We start from the raw sequence: 9,370 nt of genomic DNA on the forward strand, positions 1-9,370 counted from the left end.
CAGGTCCCACACCACCAGATTCAGGAACAGTTATTACCCCTCAACCATCAGGAAGGAGGTACAGGAGCCTCAGGACCCACACCACCAGGTTCAGGAACAGTTATTACCCCTCAAGCATCAAGAAGGAGGTACAGGAGCCTCAGGACCCACACCACCAGGTTCAGGAACAGTTATTACCCCTCAACCATCAGGATTGAGGTACAGGAGCCTCAGGTCCCACACCACCAGGTTCAGGAACAGTTATTACCCCTCAACCATCAGGATTGAGGTACAGGAGCCTCAGGACCCACACCACCAGGTTCAGGAACAGTTATTACCCCCTCAAACATCAGGCTCCTGAGCCAGAGGGGATAACTTAGCTCACCTCAACACTCAGCTGAATCCACAACCTACAGACTCACTCTCACGGCCTCCACAACTCATGACCTCAATATTACTTATTTATTGTTATTATTACTGTTGTGGTTTGGCATAACGCTATTACAGTACCAGCGACCCGGGTCCAATCCCGACTGCTGCCTGTAAACAGTCTGTAACGTTCTCCTCGTGACTGTGTCGGTTTCCTCGGTTAGGGTTAGTAAGTTGTGGGCGTGGTACTCTCTCGTTCCCACCTTCACCCCTTCCCTCCTTCCCTCTCCCCTTTCCCTCCATCCTTCTCCCTCTACCTCCCTCTTCCCTCTCTTTCCCACCCTCTCATCCCCTCTCCCTCCCTCCATCTCCCTCCATCCTTCTCACTCCCTCTACCTACCTCTCCCTCTATTCTTCTCTCTCTCCATCTCTCACTCTTTCCCTCCATCCCGCTCACCCCTTTCTTACCTTCCCCCTCTTTCTCCCTCCTCCGCTTCTCTCTCTCTATCTATCTATCTATCTCTCTCTCTGTTGCTCTCTCCCACCATCTCTGCCCACTTTGTACCCGCGCACCTGCCGGCTGAGGTTGGGAGTTCCCCTCCCGCAACTCGGTGAAAACTTTGCCGATCAGGGCGAAGTCCAGCTTGGGTTTATTGCCGTTCAAACCGTGGACCACAGCAGCGGAACAAGGACTTTCTCCCGGGTCCGAGGTTCGCAGCGTAAACCCGCCCGCATCGCGCAGAAAGTAAAACCGCCTCGAGTGGATTAACTAAAGTCACGGGGGCACATTTATGACACCGAGTTAAAAGCGTGAACAGTCCGGCGGCCCAGGACGTGATGGGACCCGGGGTCGGGTCAGTATTACAAACCGGGCAGAGTCAGTCCCGCCACAGGACGTGATGGGACCCGGGATCGAGGCAGTATTACAAACCGGACAGAGTCAATCCCGCCACAGGACGTGATGGGACCCGGGGTCGAGTCAGTATTAAAAAGCGGGCAGAGTCAGTCCCGCCCCAGGACGGGATGGGACCCGGGGTCGAGGCCGGGAGCGCAGAGAATTACGAATCGGACAGAGTCAGTCCTGCCCCAGGGATTCCAGAGGGCTGTAGCTATGGTGACCAGCTCCGAAAAGACCCGCCGCTGCAGAAACATCGCAAGACTTTCCACTCCCACCTGACTTTGACATAGAATATCAAACACTACAGAAAAAGAAAAAGAGCGGGTCATTGACGCCTCCTCCCACGGGGTGTAACTCCTCTGAGGAAACTCGAGGTTCACTACACAGCCCACCGGGGACCTTCGCCAGCCGGGGATCCGCTCGCTTCTCGCGACGCTGTTCACCTGTTTTCTCTCGGCCGGGTGTGTTGATATTTTACTGACCCTGTACTTCCTCAAAAGTTTTCAGCAAAGTCATCCGGAACTTCAGGCCGGCTCCTCTAAGACGCTGACCGAGCGAAACCTGGTTGGTTGCGTCCCGGTCTGGGACGGAAACGGCCAATGCCCAAGAACGGGGATGTCAACAGGTGGACAAGGCCCCGCCCAACCCGGGCAAAGCCCTCCCCGCCATTGAGGAGAACATCTACATGGAGCGCTACCGCAAGGAAACAGCATCCATCCTCAAGGACCCCCCACCATCGACACCATGATCTCTTCTTGCTGTTACCGTCGAGCTGGAGGTACAGAGGCCTGAGGTCCCACACCACCAGGTTCACGAACAGTTATTACCCCCTCAACCATCAGGAAGGAGGTACAGGAACCTCAGGACCCACACCACCAGGCTCAGGAACAGTTATTACCCCTCAGCCATCAGGAAGGAGGTACAGGAGCCTCAGGTCCAACACTACCAGGTTCAGGAACAGTTATTACCCCTCAACCATCAGGATTGAGGTACAGGAGCCTCAGGACCCACACCACCAGGTTCAGGAACAGTTATTACCCCCTCAAACATCAGGCTCCTGAGCCAGAGGGGATAATTTAGCTCACCTCAACACTCAGCTGAATCCACAACCTACAGACTCACTCTCACGGCCTCCACAACTCATAACCTCAATATTACTTATTTATTGTTATTATTACTGTTGTGGTTTGGCATAACGCTATTACAGTACCAGCGACCCGGGTCCAATCCCGACTGCTGCCTGTAAACAGTCTGTAACGTTCTCCTCGTGACTGTGTCGGTTTCCTCTGGGTGCCCCGGTTTCCTCCCACAGTCCAAAGGCGTACCGGTTAGGGTTAGTAAGTTGTGGGCGTGGTACTCTCTCGTTCCCACCTTCACCCCTTCCCTCCTTCCCTCTCCCCTCTCCCTCCATCCTTCTCCCTCTACCTCCCTCTTCCCTCTCTTTCCCACCCTCTTACCCCCTCTCCCTCCTTCCATCTCCCTCCATCCTTCTCTCTCCCTCTACCTACCTCTCCCTCTATTCTTCTCTCTCTCCATCTCTCACTCTTTCCCTCCCTCCCGCTCACCCCTTTCTTACCTTCCCCCTCTTTCTCCCTCCTCCGCTTCTCTCTCTCTCTCTCTCTCTATCTATCTCTCTCTCTCTCTGTTGCTCTCTCCCACCATCTCTGCCCACTTTGTACCCGCGCACCTGACGGCTGAGGTTGGGAGTTCCCTCCCGCAACTCGGTGAAAACTTTACCGATCAAGGCGAAGTCCAGCTTGGGTTTATTGCCGTTCAAACCGTGGACCACAGCAGCGGAACAAGGACTTTCTCCCGGGTCCGAGGTTCGCAGCGTAAACCCGCCCGCACCGCGCAGAAAGTAAAACCGCCTCGAGTGGATTAACTAAAGTCACGGGGACGCATTTATGACACCGAGTTAAAAGCGTAAACAGTCCGGCGGCCCAGGACGTGATGGGACGCGGGGTCGAGGCAGTATTACAAACCGGGCAGAGTCAGTCCCGGCACAGGACGTGATGGGACCTGGGATCGAGGCAGTATTACAAAGCGGGCAGAGTCAGTCCCGCCTCAGGACGGGATGGGACCCGGGGTCGAGGCCGGGAGCGCAGAGAATTACGAATCGGACAGAGTCAGTCCTGCCCCAGGGATTCCAGAGGGCTGTAGCTATGGTGACCAGCTCCGAAAAGACCCGCCGCTGCAGAAACATCGCATGACTTTCCACTCCCACCTGACTTTGACATAGAATATCAAACACTACAGAAAAAGAATAAGAGCGGGTCATTGACGCCTCCTCCCACGGGGTGTAACTCCTCTGAGGAAACTCGAGGTTCACTACACAGCCCACCGGGGACCTTCGCCAGCCGGGGATCCGCTCGCTTCTCGCGACGCTGTTCACCTGTTTTCTCTCGGCCGGGTGTGTTGATATTTTACTGACCCTGTACTTCCTCAAAAGTTTTCAGCAAAGTCATCCGGAACTTCAGGCCGGCTCCTCTAAGACGCTGACCGAGTGAAACCTGGTTGGTTGCGTCCTGGTCTGGGACGGAAACGGCCAATGCCCAAGAACGGGGATGTCTACAGGTGGACGAGGCCCCGCCCAACGCGGGCAAAGCCCTCCCCGCCATTGAGAACATCTACATGGAGCGCTGCCGCAAGGAAACAGCATCCATCCTCAAGGACCCCCCAGCATCGTCACCATGATCTTTTCTTCCTATTACCGTCGAGCTGGAGGTACAGAGGCCTCGGGACCCACACCTCCAGGTTCACGAACAGTTATTACCCCCTCAACCACCAGATGCCTCAGGTCCCACACCACCAGGTTCACGAACAGTTATTACCCCCTCAACCACCAGATGCCTCAGCTCCCACACCACAACGTTCAGTAACAGTTATTACCCCCTCAACCATCAGGAAGGAGGTACAGGTGCTTCAGGACCCACACCATCAGGTTCAGGAGCAGTTATTACCCCTCAACCATCAGGAAGAAGGTACAGGAGCCTCAGGACACACACCACCAAGTTGAGGAACAGTTATTGCCCCATCAAGCATTAGGAAGGAGGTACAGGAGCCCCAGGACCCACATCACCAGGTTCAGGAACAGTTATTACCCCTCAGCCATCAGTCTCCTGAGCCGGAGGGGATAACTTCACTCACCTCAACACTGAACTGATTCCACAACCTACAGACTCACTTTCAAGGACTCTGTACCTCATGTTCTTGTCAGTATTATTTTTTGCTTGTGTAATGCCCAGTTTTAAGAACATGCTTCATCTCATTAATTTGCTGTTGGCTATTTGATTTCCTTGCACATCTCAAAGCAGAAATCTATTTAAAATCCATGTACATTCCATATAATGTCAACTTTAATTACATTATACAATTGAGTATTTCATTTTTGCTGTTTAAGATTTAATTTCATTTGATTAATCAGATAACCTTGTCAGATTAGCCAATAGGATTTTTCTTGTTAACATTTTTTTAAATAGTGCGGGAAAAGAAGCGGGTAGGCATTTCCTACAGGAAGCGCAGGATCGAATGGGTTTTCAAAAGATAATGGCACAAGAACGTGGCAAAACGTGCCAAATTTGGAAAGTGCAGGCACAGATGTCGGAAAGTCCTTCTGCAGGTGGAGAATGTGCAGGTAACTTTCAGTTTGACAGCGAGCACACGGCATCGGGAGAAAGTTCCACCGACTTTTGCCGTAGATTTCTTTTTTTTTAAACTTTGCTCGCACCGATTTCTCAGCGCAAAAACCCGTTCAGTACCGTGAGTAGAAGAAGTGAATGAAGCAAACGGGATTGATCACGCAACAGCGAGCTCCAACAATTGCGTACACGTGATAGATTCATGGGCCTTTTCTTTTATAAAGTATTATATAGCATTACTTTGTTTACTACAGGTTTAAAATATTTTATCAATACAATTTTGATCTGAGATTATACTGCCGTGAGCCAATTTTATTGCAGCCTTGGCACGCATTAAATTTGCATGGGCGCGCCACAGTTCAGCCGGTAATATTTTCGTGATGATATCATATCTGTTAAATAGGGGCCGTGGACAATTCTGATTTGATGGAGAATGGACATGAAAGCACAGAGGAACATCTGGAGAAATTTCTGAAACGCCCGTTGACTGCTGTCATTACCACGTGGTCGGGAATCTTCCGCAGGGAAGGCCTCAAGATCCTTAGTTTTGCCTGCTGTTGGCGACCGAGAAGGAGGTCGAATCGTTCGGATAGAGATGGTGCTCAGTACTCGGTGTCGGAGAGCTGATCAGAGCTTGAAGTTTCCGGACGACTCAGAGTCGGATTGTGGTCGGGCATGGTGGGGAGAGTTTTTCTTCCTTCTTCCGTCTGCGTGAGATGTGGGACATTTGAGAGACTTTGAACTTTTTACTGTGCTCATGGGCTTCTTCATCAAGTTATGGTATTGTTGCACTGTTTGTAACTATATGTTATAATTATGTGGTTTTGTCAGTTTTTTCAGTCTTGGTCTGTTCTGTGTTTTGTGATATCACACCGGAGGAAATATGGTATCATTTCTTAATGCATGCATTACTAAATGACAATAAAAGAGGACTGTGTGTCTTCATAATCTAATCTAATCTAATAGTCTTACTTTCCTTCAGAAGAAACATGTTTTATGAGTTTCATGTTTTATGTTTTTGTGGCACCTCTGGGAACCACTTATTGACTGAAATGGCCCTTCCACCATCATGCCATGCATTGTAGAGTTCCGTCACGGTCAAGGTTAACTCATTACAAGCCTACGGTGAGAGGGGCACAGTCTGTCTACTTTGCACAGTCTTGTCTACTTTTGTGTACTGGTCTTAGTATGTGCCGTAAGAAATGATAGGAGGCAGAGACAGAGTGGACGGCCAGCCACCTTTTCCCAGGGCGGAAACGGTTAATACTGCAGGCATAATTTTAAGGTGATTGGAGGAAAGTATGTGGGGGGGGGGGAGATGTTTTTTTAAACATATAGAGAATGGTGGGTGTACGGAACGCACTGCCGGGGATGGTGGTAGAAGCGGATACTTTAGGGACGTTTCAGAAGCTCTCAGATAGGCTCACGGATGGTAGAAAAATGAGACACCTACGTAAAAGGGAGGGGTTAGATTGACCTCAGAGTGTGTCGCTCTGGGTTCCCGACATCTGCAGAATCTTTTGTGTTTATGTTAGGAAACACCCTGAGCTCTCCCCAATAACAGAGTTTTAAGGTGCTTGGAAGTAGGTACAGAGGAGATGTCAGGGGAAAGTTTTTAGCGCAGAGAGTGGTGAGTGTGTGGAATGAGCTGCGGTGACGGTGGTGGGGGCAGATGTGATAGGGTCTTTTAAAGGACTTTTGGATAGGTACATGCAGCTGAGAAAAATAGAGGGCTGTGGGTAAGCCTGGGTAGTTCTCAGGTAAGGACATGTTTGGCACAGCTTTGTGGGCCGAAGGGCCTGTATTGTGCTGTAGGTTTTCTATGTTTCTAATACACACACACACACACACACACACACACACACACACATATATGAAAAATGCTGGAGGAACACAGGAGGTCAGGCAGCATGTGTGGAGGGAGATAAACTGTTGACATTTCAGGCCGAGACCCTTCATCAGGACTGGAAAAGAAAGGGGGAAGAAACCAGAGTAGGAAGGTGGGAGGGTAGGGGAGGAGTACAAGATGGCAGATGATAGGCGAGGGGCGAAGGTGGGTGGATGGGTGATGAAGTAAGAAGCTGGGAGGTGATTGGTGGAAAAGGAAAAGGGGCTGAAGAAGGAGGAATCTGACAGGGAGAGGAGAGCTAACCATGGGAGAAAGGGAAGAACGAGGAGCACCGGAGGGAGATGTTGGCCAAGTGAGGAGAATAGGGAGAGAGAAGAGGGGAAAGAGCAAACAGAGAGGAGAGAGTGATGATCTGACAGGTGACAGGTGAGACCAGGTGAGGGGGAAGGTGGGTGGAGGGGGCAGGAGCACAAGCTGACAGGTGACCTGGTCTCACCTGTCACCTCCCAGGTGAGGGGGAAGGTGGGTGAGTGGGGGAGGGGCAGGAGGTCAAGCTGACAGGTAGCAGGTGAGACCAGGTGAGGGGAAAGGTGGGTGGGTGGGGGGGGGGAGGACAAGCTGACAGGTTGAGACCAGGTGGGGGGAGAAGGTGGGTGGGTGGGAGATGAGGACAAGCTGACAAGTGACAGGTGAGACCAGGTGAGGGGGACGGTGGGTGGGGAACGAGGAAGGAGGACAAATTGACAGATGACAGGTGAGACCAGGTGAGGGGGAAGGTAGGTGGGTGGGTGGGGAGGGGCAGGAGGACAAGCTGACAGTTGATCACTTTGGGATTAAATTTGGATTAAATATGAGTCGGGGGGGGGCCTCAGCTGGGGTCATTGAGGGATTTGGCAGGGACAGAGGAGATTACAAAGACTAGTGGAGAATATTAAATCCTTACCCCCGGTATACAGATCCAATTATCTGTCACAGGTACATCGAAACGTCCAATGGTACGCGTTAATGTCCCAACGCGACCTGAGAATGTGCCGGGGGGGGGGCACACGTTCCAGCGCCAACAATACACGTCCACCAGCAACAGTAACAACCAGAACAAGCCTCTTTCCGCTACCCCCCCCCCACCCAGTCCACACACTCCCGCACGGACCTCGAACTCCAGGACAGGCCTCCAGAGAGGTCCCAAGTCTGCATGCGGGTTCGGTCCAATTTGGAGTACTGTGTGGTGTTTTTTGTCAGCTACCTACAGGAAAGATGTCGATAAGACTGAAAGAGTGCAATGAAACTCCACACAGGTGATCTGGCGATATACTGTTTATATATGATAATCAACAGTATTTGCCATAGAACCATAGACCACTACAGCACAGAAACAGGCCTTTTGGCCCATCTTGGCTGTGCCAAACTATTTTTCTGCCTCGTCCCACTGACCTGCACCCGGACCATATCCCTCCATACACCTCTCATCCATGTACCTGTCCAAGTTTTTCTTAAATGTTAAAATTGAGCCCACATTTACCACTTCATCTGGCAGCTCATTCCGCACCCCCAACACTCTCTGTGTGAAGAAGTTCCCTTTGAACTTTTCCCCCTTCACCCTTAACCCATGTCCTCTTTTTTTTCTCACCTTGCCTCAGAGGAAAAAGCCTGCTTGCATTCACTCTATCTATACCCATCATAATTTTATATTCCTCTATCAAATCTCCCCTCATTCTTCTACGCTTCAGGGAATGAAGTCCAAACCTATTCAACCTTTCTCTGTAACTCAGCTTCTCAAATCCTTGTAAACGTTCTCTGCACTCTTTCAACCTTACTTATATCCTTCCTGTAATTTGGTGACAAATTATATTTATATTTATTATAGATCCATAATTCCTTGAAAGTAGTGTCAGACCAACACATTCTTGCCATAGAGGGAGTACAAAGAAGATTCACCAGATTGATTCCTGGGATGGCAGGACTTTCATATGAAGAAAGACTGGATCGACTAGGTTTATACTCGTTGGAATTTAGAAGATTGAGGGGGGGGGGGTCTGATCGAAATGTATAAAATCCTAAAGGGATTGGACAGGCTAGATGCAGGAAGATTGTTCCGGATGTTGGGGAAGTCCAGAACGAGGGGTCACAGTTTGAGGATAAAGGGGAAGCCTTTTAGGACCGAGATGAGGAAAAACTTCTTCACACAGAGAGTGGTGAATCTGTGGAATTCTCTGCCACAGGAAACAGTTGAGGCCAGCTCATTGGCTATATTTAAGAGGGAGTTAGATAAGGCCCTTGTGGCTGAAGGGATCAGGGGGTCTGGAGGGAAGGCAGGTACAGGGTTCTGAGTTGGATGATCAGCCATGATCATACTGAATGGCGCTGCAGGCTCGAAGGGCCGAATGGCCTACTCCTGCACCTATTTTCTATGTTTCTATTTTCTATGTAACAGACATAGGAGCAGAATTAGGCCATTCAGCCCATCGAGTCTGTTCCATCATGGCCGATCCCGGATCCCACTCAACCCCATACACCTGCCTTCTCTCCATATCTTTCGATGCCCTGACCAATCAGGAAACGATCAACTTCCGCCTTCTCTGGCTAAAACAACACTTCCTTCGAAAAAGGTTGCCTACTCAATTCTGAGGCTGTGCCCTC

Source organism: Mobula birostris, chromosome X, assembly GCF_030028105.1.
Source record: "Mobula birostris isolate sMobBir1 chromosome X, sMobBir1.hap1, whole genome shotgun sequence".
Classification (NCBI taxonomy): domain Eukaryota; kingdom Metazoa; phylum Chordata; class Chondrichthyes; order Myliobatiformes; family Myliobatidae; genus Mobula; species Mobula birostris.